Here is an 8,265-nt window from a genome sequence, read left to right on the forward strand (position 1 = left end):
TATTGTATATTAATTCATATAACTAAAGAATATTTTAGTTAGGTCAAATTAAAAAAATTAAGTTTATCAATATATATATATATATATATATATATATATATTATTGATATTTATTTATTCTAAGGTCGAACAAAAAAAATATAAAATATAATAAAATATTACAAATTCAAAACATATACATAATTTTGAAATGTATAAGAAAATAGAATCAAAGAATAAAGAAAAAAACAGTATATTTTTTTAGGTAAATAAAGAGTTTAGAATGAAAAGACATAAATCATTTACTTATAAAAAAGTTAAATATCATAATTATCTTTAGTAATCATTGATCGATTGATTGCAACTTTTAATTTATGATTTAATGCATGTGATTGCAACTTTTGATTTCTTATTCTTTAAGTACTTATCATATGTATATTTAAATTATTAGATTTGAGAAAATATTGTACTTTTATATCTTACAAAATTATATTGTTTTTACAATATTGTATGATTTACTTAAAGTAATATAATTTTGAGTAAATATTGTACTTTTGTATGATTTACCTAAAATTATCTAACTTTATAAGATATAAAAGCCTTTTTAACGACCCATACCTTAAAATCAGTACGTTGGGAATAATTTAATTGATATAGAATCAATACATTAAAATCATATCAATTACTTACCAATATCTTAATTGGTATAAAATAAATACGTTACAAATATATTTAGTACTCCAATTATATTGATGTTGTATCACCAAAAATTGAGTGAATCATATTATCATTAAAAATTAATAAATATAATTTATCTCACTTGATTTCCTTCAAAATTATTTAATAGAAACTTTTCAAAATAATGAATTTATCAACATAATTTTGAAACCAAATTTCATATGGTTAGAAGATTTTTAACCTCTCATTTAACAAAAGGATAAATATTATTAGATACATATTTTAATAAAATGTTTTAGGCATATCATTGCTTTTATATATTGTATGGAGTTTTTTGATAAAAAATTCATAGATATTATTATAAAAATAAAGTATATTTTCAAAATATTTAAAATACAACATGTGCCATTGTCATTCTCTGTATAGAAAAACTAACTACTATTTTCTATTTTCACTTTAATAAGATTTCTTACTAATACTACTAAATTATTTAAAATATAAAATATGAAAGTTATATATATATATATATATATATATATATATATATATATATATATAAATGAAATCTTTTAGAGATTATTAAATAAAATAAATATATTAGATCTATTGACTTTTTTAAAAAAAATATTTAAAAATAACTATGGGTGTTAATAAGCATAAGTAATCGAATGAAACATAAGTATTGTATGAATAAATAGTAATAGAATGAAACATAAGTAATGTATGAATAAGTAGTAATAGAATAAAACATAAGTAATATATGAGTAAATAATATCAAATTTGTATGATATTTTTTATTAATCATACAATTTGTTTGTCATTTATAAAATTTAAAATTTAATTGAACAAGTTCATCAATAATCAATATATATATATATATATATATATATATATATATATATATATATATATATATATATATATATATATTTATCTATATATAATATAATATAATTGAAATATTACCATTAAAACTTTAATGGGTCAATTCTATCGAAATACAAAATAATATATTACGGATACACACTGGTAATTATATGGTACGCACATATGGTACTGATATTAACCCATTTAATTAAATGTAATAACGAGAATAAGTTTACAATTGATTTAAATAGTTTTATAATTAATTCCAAAACAAAAATATTTATATATAGGAATAATTAACTATTGATTCAAATATTTTTATATATGGAATAATATATTTGATTTGTAAATTGAGTTTAATCAATTATATTAATATTTATTATTAATTGTATTATATAATTTGATAGAATATTTCTTCATTATAATTTGTCAATTTAAGATTTTTGTTATTATAAAAAAATTTAATTATCATCAAATATTTTTAAACAATGTTAAAATTAATTTATTTTTGTTTCAAAAATATCATCAAAATATTGAATATTAATAGAAACATGAAGTTACTGATAAAAAAATTGAATATTAACGGGAACATGTAGTTATTAATCAAAATATTGAATATTAATAGAATTTTTTTAAATATTAATGGGTACATGAAGTTACTAATCAAAATATTGAATATTAAAGATAATATTAAATTACTGATCAAAATATTAAATGTATTGAATATTAACGGAAACATGAAGTTACTGATAAAAAATGGCATGTTAACGAGAGCATAAAGTTACTGATCAAAATATTGAATATTAACGAGAACACGAAGTTATTGATCAAACTATTGAATATTAACGGGAAAACAAAGTTATTGATCAAATTATATTGAATATTAACGGGAACATGAAGTTATTAATCAAAATATTGAATATTAACGAGAACATGAAGTTAGTAATCAAAATATTGAATATTAACGTGAGTATTAAATTACAGAGCAAAGTATATAATATTAACGGGAACATGGAGTTACTGCTAAAAATATTGAATAATAACGGAAATATGGCGTTATTAATCAAACTATTGAATATTAACAGGAACAAATTTGAAACATTAACAGAAACACGAAGTTAGTGATCAAAATAATGAATATTAATGGGAACTTGAAGTTATTGATCAAAATATTGAATTTTAACGGGAACTTGAAGTTACTGAACAAAATATTGAATATCAACGAGAACACGAAGTTACTGATCAAAATATTAAATATTAAGGGGAACATGAAGTTACTGGTCAAAATATTGAATATTAATGGGAAATGAAGTTTATTGATCAAAATATTGAATATTAGTGGGAACACGGAGTTACTGATCAAAATATTGAATATTAACGGGAGCACGGAGTTATTGATTAAAATATTAAATATTAACGGGAGCACAAAGTTAATGATCAAAATTTTGAATATTATCGAAAACATTAAGTTACTATCCAAATTTTAAAAATTAACAGGAACAAATTTTGAATATTAACGGGAACACAAAGTTACTAATCAAAATAATAAATGTTGACGGGAACACGGAGTTATTGACAAAATATTGAATATTAACAGAAACATTAAGTTACTGATAATTTTTTTGAATATTAACGGAAACGAATTTGGAATATTAACGGGAACACGAACTTATTGATCAAAATAATGAATATTAACGGGAACAAGGATGTACTGATCAAAATAATGAATATTAACAAGAACATGAAGTTACTGATCAAAATTTTGAAAATTAATGGGAAGAAATTTGAAATATTAACGGGAATACGAAGTTACTTATCAAAATAATGAATATTAACGGGAACATGAAGTAACTGGTCAAAGTATTTTTCTATTAATCATGCATTTTGAGTGAATCATTATTATAAATGGAGTTTGTAGTGGTTTCTCATTGGCCTACAAGACAGAGCTGATAGTTTGAGATTGGGCTGATAGTTTGTAGTTATAATTGAGCCAAAATAATTAATTTTCTCCTTAGCTAGCAAAAAATAATCGATTCTCCTTAGCTGATAGTTTGAGATTGGGCTAATAGTTATCACTAATTGAATTATATAATTTGATTGAATATTTCTTCATTATAATTCGTGAATTTGCGATTTTAAAACTTTTCCTTCATTATAATTTGTTAAATAAAATATTACTATTTTTATAACTTTTTTAATTTTACCCAAAACTTAATCTTTTACTAATATCTTTTATTTTTCTCAATCACAATGCGCGAAAACAACGGGTACCCGTGCGAACGCACGGGTAAGACACTAGTTAAAATACAAAATTAAAGTCTAGTTATCTTGAAGAACTTGTAAAAAAAAGGTTGAAATAACCTTATGAATAATGTCATAAGTTGTTTTCATAAGTTCTCTCAAATAAATAAATTCACAAAACTTATACTACTATGTAAGCTCACATAAGTTGATGTAAACAAACATTTAATCTCATTGTAATTTTGATTCTCTAGTACATTTAAACATTAGTTGAACTACGTATTTACATATGTTCAAAGGATATGGGCTTTTTAACCAGGCTAATAGGCTAATAATTCATTTGAAAATATCAGGCTCAGGCTGAAAAATAAGTCTATGATAGCTATGCCACAGGCCAGGCTTAGGCTTTGAATTTTTTGGTAGGCTAGGCTCAGGCTTAACAAAGCCTAACTCGGCCCAGTCTATTCCCACCCCTACTTATAACTGATGATTGACACTAATAGCTGATAAGCTAATTGAAGTGTTTGATAAAATTAGCGGTTCAACTAACTTATAAATGTAAAATGACATAAAAGATATTTAATACTAATTATTTTATTTTAAATTAAAATAAATTATAAAGGATAAAAGTGGATTTTTGTTAAAATAATAAGGATAAAAAAGGAAGAAAAATGATAAGCTATAAGTTATAAGCTAAAACGCTATTTGCAATAGCGTCCGAAAAATAAGCTATAAGCTAGCAAAATAAGCTATAAGCTCGTGATGAAAAGACTGTTACCAAATAGGTTTAAATTATCATATGAGCTTATAAGCTATAAGCTCAAAATTGTGTGTTGCCAAACAGAGCCTTGATCTATCATAATTGATGAGTCAATCGATTGGTATACACGAATTGATTGGTTGGCCTAAAATTAATTGATTAAAAAGTTTTAATATATATATATATATATATATATATATATATATATATATATATATATATATATATATATATATATATATATATATATATATATATATATATATATATATATATATATATATATATATATATATATATATATATATATATATATATATATATGGCCATTGTCATTCTTTAAGATGTTGTGCTAAACATTTAAAGCGCATTTTTGCACTAAACCAATCGATTGGCAAGAACAAAAATTTGCCCAAAACTTTTCTAACAGCTCTCCTAAATCATTTGACACGACCTCAAGAAATTTTTAGAAATATTTTCTTGAAAAAAATAAGTTTAAAACTAGTTTTAGTGTTTGTGTGTGTGCGAGCTTTCACATTACTTCAAGACTTGTCAGATACTTCAATCTAGTAGACACTTGTCTGAACTTAACTTTGAGATGAGGCTTGAGTTATATTCTATTTAGGTGTCATCATCAGAGGATCAAACTTATCAAGCCCTTTTGATCTGGTTTCAATTTTCATCATTATCTTCTTTATATCTGACTTTAGTTGTTATCATCAAAGACTAGCTGGCATCATTAAAAGTGTGTACGTCTTCAAGAGAGCTCGCTCGATCAATAACTTGTAAAACATGGTTTCACTATATTTATACTTGATTGACCCACCATGAGAATACTACATAGAATGTTATATAAGTATTCTAAGTTATTCTCAAGGAGATAGTGGTGTATACCACCATTCAACCTAAAACCACTATGCACCCTATACATGGAATTGAGTAATTTGTTTCCAAACAAATGTTATTCATTACAGGATGACCATAAGTATGGTTCATTGGTACTCCACAAATCATGTTGAGGGACATGCATGGCCTATATGGAATTTGCCCATAGCTTGTGTAACAGAATATATGTCTAAGAGCTCAATATTAAGATAGACAAGGGTGACACGATCTATGCCATGTGTTTAATATAGACTTTAGGGTAAAAAATTAGTAGTACACACAAACATTATCACATAAAGATTTTTCATATCACGTGACATTTTTCGTGACTTGGGTAGAAGTGAAGTTTTGTTAGATACTACTCACTATTTATTATATTAAATGTGTGATTTAGTATAATTGTCAATATCATGATTACCTATATGGTCACACACATAAGGACATATTAATGAGAAATAGAATGAATAAGTGACATAAGGAACATTGTAAGATATGTGTACTTAAGAGAATTGCATAACACCGTAAGGTACGATGTGCATAAGTGAATTGTAAAACATCGTAATATACGGTGCACTTACGTAGAAAACGAAATACTGTAAAGTAACATGCACTTAAATGAAATTCAATACGGCGTAAGGTGTGATGCACTTAAGTGGGTTTTTTCAGCTGGCACCTCACACAAGCGGTTCTATAAACAAAACCCCTGTGCAGAAGCTTATAAACTTGATGAAATTCAGTAGTGAACCCTAGCCTAAAACAAAACCCCTGACATTTTGATATGAGAACATGAGAATGAATTTGAACCATTGGATTTTAAAATAAATGGTGGAGATTATGTGTGATTATTTTTTTCTCTTTCCTCCAGTATTAAAATAAATGATGGAAGAGACCGAAAAAATAGTGACACATAATCTCCACCAATTATTTTAGGCTTAAATAGTCCCTTGGTCCCTGTAAGTTAGCGAGTTTTTGAATTTAGTTCTTGTATTTTTTTTTTGGTCTGAGTCCCTATATCTCATTTTCATGTGGGCGTTAGTCCTTGGGTTTAGATTTCCGTTAAAAATTTTCATGTTGGCGATAGTCCCCAGGGTTAGATTTTCGTTAAAAAAAGCTGACTGGGATAACGTTGCTGACATGGCAGCTAATTTTTTTTCATTTTTCATTTTTTAAGTATGATTAATTTCACGTAAACAATTAAATTTGTTTCTTTTTATTTGGTTCAATCTTTTGGTCCCAACAAGGGTTGAACTCTTTTTATCTCAATCCACTAGACCATGGATTACTTATAATCATTACATTGCAACAATATATATATATATATATATATATATATATATATATATATATATATATATATATATATATATATATATATATATATATATATATATATATATATATATATATATATATATATAATACATATCTGCTGCAGTACTTACTTTTGTTGAAACTTCAACTTTTAATGATTAAATAATTAATAAATATAGTTAAAACTTTAAATAATTTAGTTATGGTTGACACATTAAGTAGTTGAAATATTTAATAGACAAATTATTTTACAAACTAAATACTTAAAATGATAATAGTTGAAATATTTAATAAAATAATCGTTTGTTAAAATAAATAGTTAAAATGTTAATAGTTCAAATATTAAATAGTTAAAATAATATAAAATAATTATTAAATACTTAATAAACTGTTTAATCATTAATAATTAAAATATTAAATATTTTATTAAATAATAATAGTTGAAATGTTTAATAGACTAAATATCTAATAAATTAAATAGTTGAAATATTTAATAAACTAAATCGTCATATTAAATAATTGAAATATTATTAAATAAATATTTAATATATAGTAATTGAATTATTCAATAAAATTTTAAATAATATTTTTAGCATTTAATAATATTAATAAAATTAAAATTAAAATATATTATGAAGTAATTATTAAATAGTATGAAATAATATGAAATAAAAATGAGTTTATTAAATAATATTCAAATATTTGATTTATTAAATATTTAAACTATCTAATGTTTCAACCATAAATTTAAACAAAATTTTTTGATTCAAAATTATTTAGTTATTTAATCATTTGAAACTTTTTCTTTAAGATTTAAATTTTTTATAATAAATAAATATTTGTTGCTAATCCAATAACAGTAAATATATAATTTGCTACTATTATAATCATTTTAAAAAAATGTTTCAATATTTTAAAAAAATTCGTGTAAAAAAATTTAACACAATTTTTTTCAACACAAAATATTTTGATTATTATTTATTATATTTAGATTTTAAAACAAAACTTAACTTTACTTTATAAAAGACAATTTACTCTTTTAAACTAAACTTTTGTGTTATTATCCATTATATACATAAGTATTGCAAATTATAACAAAAGAATAGAACTGGTTTAGTGGACAGCAATGCATGTAATGGGTATAAGGTCATGGATTCTAACCCTCTTGGCCATTTAAGCGATAGCCATCTAAGCGTTTTTGTAACATAATTTTAACGTTAGGGACTAACGCCAACAAGAACCTAAGATATAGGGACTCATACAAAGGAACTATTTAAGCCTTTATTTTAAAATCCAATAGTTCAGATTCACTATCCTGTTCTCACATAAAAATGTCATTCTCATAAGATACGTCATATATATATATATACACACACACACACGTACACATCAAGGTCTTCATCCGTAACAGCTAACAATGTGATTGAAGGAACTATGTTTGTGTGGACTGAGTAAAGGTGTTGTTCTTTATTCAATAATTTGTTTCTATCGCTGATCATGCATCATTTGTAAGGACCGACTTAAGGGAAAAAAATTTGCTACAT

Source organism: Vicia villosa, linkage group LG1 (assembly GCF_029867415.1).
Source record: "Vicia villosa cultivar HV-30 ecotype Madison, WI linkage group LG1, Vvil1.0, whole genome shotgun sequence".
Taxonomy (NCBI): Eukaryota; Viridiplantae; Streptophyta; class Magnoliopsida; order Fabales; family Fabaceae; genus Vicia; species Vicia villosa.